Source organism: Odocoileus virginianus, chromosome 24, assembly GCF_023699985.2.
Source record: "Odocoileus virginianus isolate 20LAN1187 ecotype Illinois chromosome 24, Ovbor_1.2, whole genome shotgun sequence".
Classification (NCBI taxonomy): domain Eukaryota; kingdom Metazoa; phylum Chordata; class Mammalia; order Artiodactyla; family Cervidae; genus Odocoileus; species Odocoileus virginianus.
Window position 1 is genome coordinate 46,409,534 of NC_069697.1, and position 12,639 is coordinate 46,422,172.

The 12,639-nt window shown below is 40.9% G+C and overlaps 1 long non-coding RNA gene across 1 annotated transcript in view; it reads right to left on the reverse strand.

Annotated features, from left to right (window-relative positions):
* The window catches only part of LOC139030872 (uncharacterized), a 272,068-nt gene extending 262,369 nt beyond the window's left edge, over positions 1 to 9,699 (reverse strand). Inside the window, exon 1 of the long non-coding RNA XR_011483310.1 lies at positions 9,505 to 9,699. This is a non-coding gene — a long non-coding RNA (uncharacterized lncRNA). The remainder of the gene's footprint in view (positions 1 to 9,504) is intronic.
* Between the last annotated feature and the right edge of the window lie 2,940 nt (positions 9,700 to 12,639).

Here is a 12,639-nt window from a genome sequence, read left to right on the forward strand (position 1 = left end):
GAGGCTACAGGATGGGAGAAATAGGGAGAAGCTGATAAAAGGGTACAACTTTCAACTGTAAGATGAATAAAGTCTGAGGATCTAATATAAAATATGGTGACTATAGTTGATACCATTGTCATATATAATATAAATTGGCCAAGAAATAGCACAAAATTTTCTTCCCCCAACACATAGGAACTAAATAAATATGTGAAGTGGCAGGTGAATTAAGTAACTCGATGGGGAGAATTCTTTCACCATGTATACATATACCAAACCACCACAATGTACAGTTTAAATATCTCACATTGTATTTGCTGATCGTATCTCAATAAAACTGAAAAAAAAGTATAGATTTCCGGTGGGAAAAAAGACAACTTTCAAAGGCTTGTGTCCTTATGACTGACCTCTGTCTACATCTTCAGCCTCATTTTGTGTCACCATCCCCTTATTCATAACCATGTGTTGCTGAGAAAGCTAACAGAGAGAAAGATCCAGGATTCAGTCTGAGAATAGATGGACTTAAGGCTATGGCCTGGCCAGACAGGAAGAACTGAGAAGAGGCAGGCAGTAAATAGATTAGTTTAACTCAATCAAGTGGTGAAGTAACCTGGGATGGGATTTTCAGACTCTAATCAGACAGAATTAGATACTGTTCAAGTGAACCTGGGACACATACATTGTGATAACATGTTATCTGGAAGGCATAGATTTAAAAAAAAAAAAAAAAAAAACCCTCATATTGGCTAGCAGAAAGGAGAGAATCAAACCTAAGACTAAGTCAAAATTCTCCAGCCAATCAGCAGCCTCAGGGTGCCCCGATTTGCTTGAGAAGGTAGCCTCCATAGCCTTGGAACTGTAAAGCATTTGACTGATAGATGCCAGGCCAGCACAAGCAGAAGTCTGCTGGGTGTGCCCTGTGCAGCTCTATAGAGTCTACCTATTAGAGTATTTGGTATGAATGTTGCCCCCACAGTTGTTCAGGGAACCATGCATGCAGCCATACATAGCAGTCTTCATGATTAAGTATATTTCACCTCCAGGTAGAATATTAATACTTCTGTGTCAAGTTCAAGATTAAAAATTTGTAATCAATAGTTTGGGCTTCCCCGGTGTCTCAAAGGGTAGAGAATCTGCCTGCAGTGTGGTAGACCCGGGTAAGATCCCCAGGTCGGGAAGACACCTGAAGAAGGCCACGGCAACCCGCTCCAGTATTCTTGACTGGAGAATCCCACGGACAGAGGAGCCTGGTGGGCTACAGTCACGGGGTAGCAAAGAATCAGACACAACTTTGATCTTAGTATAGTTACTATTTAAAGCATTCATATTGAAGAGAATAAATATATCAAAGATTAAATTTGTGAATTAGTAGGAAACAGCAGATTCAAACTGGGAAAATCTGAGAAAGTTTTTAATAAACAGACACTGAAAGCAGGTAAATAGTAGTATGAAGCGAGTGACAGTGGCAACCTTTCAAGTCCTGACAAATGTGAAGAGTGGCTCATAACCAGAACCCAGAGGCAGAAGGGCTGGATGTTGTACTCTTAAACTCAGTCATTCCATCAGTCAGTCCCTCCTGATTTCTTTTCTCTCAGCCCTGCCAAGGATTTTATTCCATGTTTTGTCTCTTTCTGCTTAAAATATCAGATTGGTTACTACTTCCTGCACTAAATCTGGACTGATCCAGATACCCAAAGCAGTGGCAGAGATTAGACCTTCAAGGAGAAAAACATGAGACTGATTATTTAATCTGACTGGGTAATACAGGGATTATCTAGAGACTATGAAAAATGAGATATTTGCAGTTCATGCATTAGCAAAATGATTACTTAGATTATCATGTGTGATTTCTTAAGACGGAGTAACAATTATACCAAACTATTATACTTTACCAGAGTGCTTGGCAATTAAAACAGGAGTAGGTAATACAACAACTGTCTTGAAGAATCTGGAAAGAGATTTTTATTTTAAAACATGATCCTAAAACAAGTAGTCTCCTTTGCCTAGTCTAAACAAATCTCCTACATAAGATCATGGCATCTGATCCCCTAACTTTATGGCAAATAGAAGGGGCAAAGTGGAGACACTAACAGACTTCCTCTTCTTGGGCTCCAAAATCACTGTAGATGGAGACTGCACCCATCAGATTAAAAGACACTTGCTCCTTGGAAGAATAGCTATGACAAATCCAGACAGCATATTAAAAAGCAAAGACATCACTTTGCAGGCAAAGGCTCATCTAGTGAAAGCTACAGTTTTTCCAGTAGTCATGTATGGATGTGAGAGTTGGACCACAAAGGAGGCTGAGCAACAAAGAATTGATGCTGTGGTGCTGGAGAAGACTCTCGAGAGTCCCTTGGACAGCAGGATCTAACCAGTCAATCTTAAAGGAAATCAACACTGAATATTCATTGGAAGGGCTGGTGCTGAAGCTGAAGCTCCGGTACTTTGGCCACCTGATACGAAGAGCTGACTCACTGGAAAAGACCCTGATGCTAGGAAAGATTGAGGGCAAGAGGAGAAGGGGGCAACAGAGGATGGGATGGTTGGATGGCATCACTGATTCAATGGACATGAGTTTGAGGAAACTCAGGGAGATGATGAAGGACAGGGAAGCCTGGAGTGCTGTAGTTGACGGACCACAAAGAGTCAGACATGACTTAGTGACTGGACAAGAACAACAACAAAAACAGCCTGAGATCTTCAAAGAATAAGTTATGAGAAAAACAAAGCAATGGAAGATGAATGTAAGGATGAGAAGAAAATTTAAAGACAAGCAAACCAAAAATAGGACAAGGTTAAACAAAAACACTAGGGATGCACACTTCAGTGCTAAAACTCTAAAGAAACACAAGAAGTGATTACTATGAAAATCAGACAAGTGATGCTTTATGAGGAGGCAGGGGTTGTGACTGGAATGAGGCATATGGAAGAGCTGAACGGAGGCTGGGAAAGTGATGTCTTAACCTGAAGTGGTGATTTACAAAGATGCTTGCTTTATAAGAATTAATTAAACTATACACATGTTCTGTGTTATTTTTGGCATTTGTGTTTTATTTTTACAGTTTTTTAAAAGTTACTAGCAAGACAGACATATGATTGTCATGGACGGAGTCATTTATTCACTCTTTCTGAGCGAGGCACAAATTCTCTGCCTTTGTAGATCTTACTGTGAGATGCTTTTAATATGAAGGTAAGTGCTGTGAAGAAAAGGAAGCGGATGAGGAGGTTGGAGAGTGGTGGAGGCTAGTATTTCAGGTAAACTTGTGAGGGAAGTCCTCCCTGAGGGACATTTGAGCAGACAGACCTGATGGAGAAAGGCGGGAGCCACGAGAGAAGTGGAAGAACATTCTAGGCAAGCGAACAGCAAGGTGTGGACTGGGAGTGCGATGGGAGTGATGCAGGAACTGCAGGGAGGTCAGTGAGACCAGACGGGCGTGAATGAGGGGAAAGGAGCAGACGTGAGGCCCAGAGAGTCCCCGAGGCCAGGGCTCATGCCTCATGGCTAACTTTTGAGTACTGGATGCAGGTTTCAAAGCACGACTAATTCACTTTTTAGAGATATGATACAGTTCTTTTTTAAAATATATCCTTATTTATATTTTAAAATATAAATATATAAATATAAAATATATCCTTATTTATATGAAACAATGATTTTTAAAAATAACATCATCCTCTCAACTTTATTATCTCCTATTCCCCTTCTAGTAAATTGACAAAATAGTGGCATTAACAAAACACAAGCTTCCTGAGCACACACACAAAAAATGATTACTAGACTTTAGGCTACCAACAGTGTCTGCTAAGATGTCCAAACAACCTCCTAGCCTATTCTTTAGCCACGCAGAAGAGCACAATGCTACTTTCTAAGGACTCCCTAAATCAAGTGTCTTTAAACACGGTTTTTGCTTTTTTTTTAAGCTACCTCTGCCAGAAAAACATCTCGGCTGGGGCTACTTCATTTCCCTTATTTATATATTCAGTGGAACCATGTGTAAGTTATAATAGATTTGGGGTAAAAGCTAGAAGGCACATCTTAAGGAAATATGGTATAAAAATAGAGGGAAAGAAATTACTAAAGCAGATTTCATAATAATTTTTTTCTGTCAAGTTTTAAGAATAAAACTGACCTAAGCCAACTGAACCATTTCACAATATTCACCATCTCTTTGATGACTCTTTTGATGTCTCCAAGGGCTTCCCAGGTGGTGCCAGTTGGTAAAGAACCCGCCTGCCAACTCAGGAGACATAGAGACGCAGGTTCAATCCCTGGGTAGGGAAGATTCCCTAGGGAAGGAAATAGCAACCCCACCCCAGTATTCTTGCCTGAAGAATCCCATGGACAGAGGAGCCTGACAGGCCACAGTCCATAAGGTCGCAAAGAGTCGAACATGACTGAAGCTACTTAGCATGCAAGCACAATGCTTCCAAAGATTACAGGTAAGTGAGAGCTATAGATCTCCTCCCTCATAACCTTGCTATCAGGAAGACCAGGATGAAAGCAAAATGTGCACTGAATTCTGCTCCACATGCAAACATTTTTTTAAATTTTTTTTAATTTTTTCCATTTATTTTTATTACTTTTTTTTGCAAGATTCTTATACCCTGTTCACACAAAGGCTAAGATATCTGTGTAACATTTCTAGCCAACCACATATCTTATACACCACAAATTCTCCAAAGAAACATTATTTCAAATATTTCTTAGATTAATTAATGAGGAGAAGGGGACGACAGAGGATGAGATGGTTGGATGGCATCACTGACTCAATGGTCATGAGTTTGAGTAAACTCCAGGAGTTGGTGATGGACACGGAGGCCTGGCGTGCTGCAGTCCATGGGGTCACAAAGAGTTGGACACGACTGAGCGACTGAACTGACTGACTGACTGCAGATTTAGATAACAACATTTGAAATGCTATGGTCAGATCTTCTTCTAGCCTGGGTTCCTGAAAAGTCTTTCTAACCACTCATGGAGTGTGGATTTCTGATTAAAATACTTCAAAAGATCTAATCATCTAATATTCTAATCATTCCTACAATGTAAGTTAAACAGGCACAGTTTGACATTATTCCAACTTACACAGTGAAGCATTTTTAACTGACCATTGACCTAAGAGAACCTCGCCTAGGATGATTTAGACAAAAGCCCCCTTGGGAAAAGGAAGGTTGACTAGTTGACATCCTGTGGTCTCCCTCTTCTTGGCCAGTGATACTTAAAAGCATTCTAATGTACCCTTGGGTAGTTTTCAGAGACAGCTCAGTATTAAGCCCTGTCTGACTCTGACCCCATGGACTGCAGCACTCCAGGCTTCCCTGTCCTTCACTATCTCCCGGAGTTTGCTCAAACTCATGTCCATTGAGTCGGTGATGCCATCCAACCATCTCATCCTCTGTTGCTCCTGTCTCCTCCTGCCCTCCATCTTTCCCAGAATCAGGGTCTTTTCCAGTGAGATGGGTTTTCACATCAAGTGGCCAAAGTATTGGAGCTTCATCTTCAGCATCAGTCCTTCCAATGAATATTCAGGGTTGATTTCCTTTTAGGATTAAGTGGTTTGATCTCCGTGTAGTCCAAGGGACTCTCAAGAGTCTTCTCTAGCACCACAGTTCAAAAGCTGCCATCCTTCGGCACTTTTTTTCATGATCCAACTTTCACACCCAGACATGACTACTAGAAAAACCACAGCTTTGACTAGACAGATCTTTGTCGGCAGAGTGATGTCTCTGCTTTTTAATATGCTGTCTAGGTTTGTCATAGCTTTTCTTCCAAGGAGCAAGCGTCTTTTAATTTCATGGCTGCATTTACTGTCCACAGTGATTTTGGAGCCCAGGAAAATAAAATCTGTCACTGTTTCCACTTTTTCCCCATCTATTTGCCATGAAGTTATATGCACCATGATAAAAGTAGCAGTTTTTATGTCTGGCCATCAGAGGTCAGTAAATCCCTGCTTATTCACTATTTTCCATTTGTCACCTTTTTGTTAGAACAAGAAGTGTTGTAAATTAATTTACATGCAGCTTGGGAGAGTTTTCTCAATCTTTAAAGACGTGAAAGAAATAACAATTCTCCAAGGAAATCTAAAAAAGTCCTGACCCATGGGCAGAAGACTTTCCCCACTTCAATGCCATCTTATGTACAGCTTAAAATGAAAGGTTATGCATAAATTCTAACAGAGTAATCCTGGATTTAAAGCAAGGATTCAACTATCACCATTTTCATTTGCAGGGGGGAAAAAAGAAAAAGAAAAATTCAAGCTAAAACTTTTAAAAAGAATGTAGATCTCTAAGCTAAATTATAATTCCTATTATCTGTATACTTACATTAAGTTCTCAACTTTTAATTATTTTAACTTCACAGTGACCTTTGAGGTACCTAGGGGTATTATTATCTTCCCTGGTGACTTACTGGTAAAGAACCCACCTGTCAATGTAGGAGACGCAGGTTCGATCCCTGCGTCAGGAAGATCCCCTAGAGAAGGAAGTGGCTACCCACTCCAATAATCTCTTCTGGGATGACAGGGAAGCCTGGTGGGCTACAGTCCATGGGGTTGCAAGAGTCAGACATGACTTAGCGACTAAACTTAACACCATTATTATCTATTTCACAGACTAAGAAAGCAAAACACAGCAGTATGTAACTAGCCTGAGGTCTAAAGCCTGTTTCATAACCAAGAGTCCTCAATGTGCTTACCTTCTTTAAACTTCATCACAGGCTACCTTATATCTTATGATAGTACACAGGTGCTTATTTATGTCTTTCTCTACAATAACAATGACACAGTAAGTTCTTTGGGGCAGGAATCCAGCCCCTTCTCAATCACTCCCACAATGACTTGAAAGTTAATCAAGAAATTGAATTTGCTAACTAAATAAATAAACTGAATTTTCCTGGTCTCTGTGTCTTCCCATAAACTCTGTAGGACACACACATACACACACACACACACACACATGATGGTAGGGACCCTCACTGACCTGGAGACACCCTGGTTACATTGTAAGGTTGAGCAACATCAGGAAACCCCATCTATTCAATTCTAGACATCCTAGGTATATAACTCACTGGAGCAGATCTTCAAACAAATTGATTTTGTACCCCAGCAACAAAAATATATAGCCATGCATCCCTAATACACAGATATGTATTTATAAATTACAAATAGGCATATCTATTAATATTTATATTTCAAAACATACTTAAATAGAAAAATAAATATTAAAAATTAAGATGAACTTGGACGGCATCACCGACTTAATGGGCATGATTTTGAGTGAACCTGGGAGTTGGTAATGGACAGGGAGGCCTGGCGTGCTGCAATCCATGGGGTCGCAAAGAGTCAGACATGATTGAGCGACTGAACAGAACTGAAAAATAGGTTTAGGTAATTATATATTTTATTTCCTTTTTAAGGGCACAAAAATATTTTTCAATCTAAACACTATATTATTATGATATTTTAAAATACCAATGTGATTAAACTCATTTCCATGTTTATAATTTATTTATGAATTACAAATATTTAGGAACATTTCAAAAACATACAGAAGAATAGAATTTTTAAATGACTGTAAGATGTAATAAAATATTTAATAATTCATCATTTTAGTGCCACAAAACACCTTTTTGTTCTGACATCATTTTTCTCTAGAATTATTCTAAGTTAAAGATTTGAGTTTATTTGGATACCTGTTTTTAACAGCCATAGAAGCTAAAAAAATAATCCCATAAAAGCATGCTGTAATATTTGCATCCATTCATAAATCAAATAGTGTGTTTAATAATTTTATATTTTAATATGTAAAATGATACTATCATTGTTTTTAATTGCATAATGTGAAATAATGATCATACTAAAGAAATGTCAGTACTGCCATTTTCTTGTAAACGATTTGTGCTTGCACTATTAGTATTATATTACAGTTTCTTACACTCTTTGTAAGAATCTCTCTAAGCCAGCAGGCAACCAGGGAAGACTATTTTACTTAAGCAGATAAAATAATACCGAATTCCCCTGGGCTGTCATATGTCACAACGCACTGAAACGAAGGAAGGAATGAGACAGCCGCTTGGGCGTGAGTCTCTTCCTGTGGTAGACTCCTGTTTGCTCTAAAAGTATCTCATCTGTCTCCACAATTTGTGACCCTATGACATGTGGTCTAACCCAGTGAGTGTCAGTCTATATGCTGAATATGCTGAAAGCTTAAATTCCTTCTTATAACTTTAGAGAAAAGTAAAGAAATAAAAATTCAGAAATTTCCTTTTCACATGCCAACGGGTCATTCTGCCCACACCTAAGGCTGACGTGCCTGTCTGTGCCCTACTTAGGTGACCGCTGTGAGAAGAGGGGTCCAGAGACACACAGGACCTGCAGACAACAGCCTCACAGGTCCACAACAGCGCCAGGCCCAACCAGAGGCAGAGAGTCACTGGACTTGTTTTGTCTTGCTGCGTAACAGTAGCAGCCGAAACTGAAGGGCGTAAAGCAACGTGCATTGACTATTCCACACCTCCTGGCACAGGAGTCCAGGCATGGCTTAGCTCAGGGTCCCCTCAGAGTTCTCCAAGGCTGCAACCGACTCATCGGCCAGGCCTGGGTTCTCATCTGGAGGCTTGGCTGCGGAAGGACCTACCTACCACCCCACTCACATGTTTGCTGACAGCATTCAGGTCCTTGTGACTGCAGGACTGAGAGCTCCCAGGTTTGGTTGGCTGTTGGCCAGAGGCCGCTGCCAGCTCCTAGAGCCTGCCCACAGTTTCCTGCCACATGGGGTCCTCAGCATGGTTACTTCCTTCCTCACAGACAGCCAGGAAGACAGAGAACCAGCAAGAGCAGAACTGCACATTTCAGCCATATAATTACATGATAGTTAACTCATATCACGTCCCTCCATCACCTGTGCCCTAACATTTAGAAGCAGGTCACAGGTGCCACCCAAACTCAGGAGGAGGGGAAAGACACCAGAGAGTGAAAATGAGGAAGTGGGGGTCATGGGACCATCTTCAGGGGCTGTCTTGCCATCTCACTATCTGCTGTCAAAGGGGGGATGATGCAAAAACAAATACTGAAAATAACTAGGTTTTTTAATGAGCTTAAGCTTAAAATCTACATCTCTGTAAAAGAACTACTAGGTGAAGCAACTTTCAAATCTATACACTTTAGACAGCTAGTGTTTCACAATTTTTTCAGAGCAGGGTCTTCTGCTGGTTTCTAATCACAGTTTCCTACTTTCTCTATGCTATGTTTCCTGGAACCCCTTGCCAAGAGGATTCTCAATTATGTTTCATAAGTGGGAGGCACTCCGTCAAGGCTTGGAAGGCAGAGGGAGACAGACCCATCCTCATGCCCACACAGTTTGGGCAGATATTCTGTGAGCCTCACGGCCACAGCAGCCCCCACACAATTCCTTCAGTGCTGCCAGCCGAGAGGACCGTCCAAGTTCTTTCCTGCAATTCCGGCAACTTCCTCACTCTCTGAAAGTTAGTGGCGCACACGAGCATTAATGTCAGCTTCCCCTTACCTTCTTCTCCCGCCCTCTATGAGTCATGCGGTGCTAAGTCGCTCAGTCGTGTCTGACTCTGTGCAACCCCATGGACTGCAGCCCACCAGGCTCCGCTGTCCACGGGGTTCTCCAAACAAGCATACTGGAGCGGGTTGCCGTGCCCTCCTCCAGGAGGTCTTCCTGATTCAAGGATCTTCCTGACCCAGGTATCACAGCTGTGTCTCCCAGCCCTTTATGCAACATCTAATTACCTGAATTCAAGCCCCTCCCACTTGAAACTTCACAGTAACTTCTGTTTTCCTGATTGCACCCTGATTCTACAAAGGATTAAAGTCCCTTTTAAGGATCACCATGTCGAATCCTCCTTGACTTCCTCTCTGACCCAGACATAAATATTGTCATCAGATTAGTATTTATCCTTCTAGATCATACATAAACATGCACACAGGAAATATCTAGTATTGTTTTATATATTTTTCTAACACACAATGTGTTGTGAGTGTTCTGGACATCTACTGGTGTGTAACAAGCCTCACAAAAATTTACTGGTGTAAAAAGGTACTAACATTTACTATGTCCACAATTCTGAGAATCAGAAATTAGGGCAGGGCATAGGAGAGATGGCTTATCTTGCCTCACGTCTGGGGCCTCAGCCTGGGGAGGCTCAAAAGACTATGGATGGATGGGTGACTTGACTGGGCCCTGGGTCATATGTGTAGGTCCTTGGTTTTTCTCTACATGGCATCTGCTGGGACTGTGGTGTCCAAGATGGAAGCTTCACTCTTGTCCATTGCCTCAGCTGAGATGGCTGAAAGGGCCGAACTAGGCAGGGCTGACTGGCATCTTCCCCCTTTCACACACACCATCCACAGGACAAGTGCATTTCTTACACAGCAAAGGCCTTCTCCCCAGAGAAATAGCTACAATAGCTAGATCGAAGAGACCCAGGAGGAAGCTGCAAAGGTTTTCACGACCTAACCCCAGAAGTCCAAGAATCACTCCTGCCATGTTCTATTGATTAAGGAAGTTACTAGGACTATCCCAGACTCAAAGCGAGGTCAGGAAGAGACTCATCCTCTTGTTGAAGGAATGTCACGTGCCTACAGAGGAGGGAATTGACAGCATCACCATAAATACAAGTTAGCACAGTGAACAGCACTCTGTAACTAGGTTTCCACTCAGCAATAAGTCTTGAAGAGCTACCCAAGTTGGTCCAGATTTCCTTTCTTCTAATTGCTGCATAATACTAAGACTATGCTAAATTTTATTTAGATACTTGCTCCTTTACGAACATTTAGGTGCTTTCCATTTTTTTAATTAAAATAATCATCCTTGAATACACTTAGTTTTGTTCATATTCCAGTATTTCTAACATTAATACTGAGAAGTGAAATTATATTTTCAGCATCATAAGGTATAAACATATTAAATAGATACAATCAACACACCCTCTAAACTGGTTCACACAGTTTATATTTCCCCATGAATGCTTGGCAGTAACACTTTTCCTTGCAGTCACTTGATACTACCAATTTGTTAAATGTGTGCCAATTTGATTTTTATTGTTCTGATACTATGAATGCTTACTCATCATTGCGTTTGTTCTTCTATGAGTTGCCTATTCATATCTTTGTCCTGTTTTTCCAATGTTTCTATTTATTTATAGGAAATTATTTGTCTCTTATGGGTCCTAATCCTTTCTCTGTTACATATTTACAGAAGATTTTTATGAAAGTCAGGATCCTGGCTACCTGGCTCAAATGAAGAGGAAGGCTCAGAGCTCTGAAGCTCAGAGTCACTGCATCTACTTCATCATTTAGCTGAAAGTTGTATTATAGAATCCCAAAGAGTCCCTGGGCAAAGCCCTATCCTTCTAGTTACAAATTACACCCTTGACAGTGCTTGTAAAGCGTGGTTCTCAGTCAGTCTCAGTCAGATTCTCAGTCTCAGAATCACCTGGTTGCTTGTGGAAAATACAGATTCCTGGGCAACCCCGCAGGTCAGCATCACCAGAATTTCATGGAGTGGGTCATAGGAATCTACATTTTTAACTAGCTTTTTGTTCCCAGTCACCACTAAAATTTGAAAATCATTACTTTAAGTACAAGTCAGAAAGTTATTCTAAGAATGGAGGAGAGAAAGGGGTGGATACTATACCACCTCCTAATTTACTATGGGAAGGAAAAATACAGCCACATTACCCTGGAATCTCAGAACTAGCAGCATCTCAAAGAACACCTGACCCAACTGGGTCTTAAAGCTGCTTGGTGTCGGCATCACCTGCATAGATTCATCCGGATCAGTTAAGCCTAGAGGTCCGGTCAAGCATTAGCATTTGTAAAAAGCTATGTTCTGTCAGGCATACTGAGTCAAGAGGGACTAGCCTATTTCAGATCCTCCGCTTCACGGAAAAGGAAACTCAGGCCAAGTGAGTTTCCACCGTGTGTCTGGGTGTTTCAGACACTGGTGAGCAAGAGCTCAGCTGTCCTCAACAGCCACTCTAGCGAGGCTGAGTTTAGTCCGAAAGGGTTAATGTAGGAAATACTTTGGGTAAAGTGTTTTCACAATATTGGTAAATGTTCTTTTCTAAAAATCAATTCTGTACTCAGGTCTGTGTTTATATAAGAACTAAAAGGAAAAGCTGCCAGACCTCTGACTGTAGCAGAATTACTGCAGAAAGCACAGTTCTAATTACACATAAAGCCCTTCCCGGTATCTACCGCCTCCTCAAGTGGGCTTAAAAACCAAGCATTACACATCCGCACAAGATAACTGATTAGGACTTGAAAACGGGTGTGTTTTTGAGACAGGAAGTCATACAACATGTAATCAAGTATTACAATTTTTATTCATCCTAACTCAGTTTTTTTCACTTTTCACTTTCTCTTTTCCTTGTGTTCTTGTTTATGTTATAAGATATCTTTAAAAAAAAAAAAAAAAAAGGCCCTGCATGGTTGAGGATAAGCCTAGATTTGAGAGGGAGGAGTCTAGGTTCTAATCCTTACTGTGCTCCAGTTGTAGCATAGGGACAATTCATTCAATGTCCCCATCTTTGTTTTCTGTTCTGCAAGATAGATGAGATAACCCATGCTCTGTTTAGCCCATAGGATCACAATGAGATAAGATAAAGTAGTTTACAAACATAGGCATTAG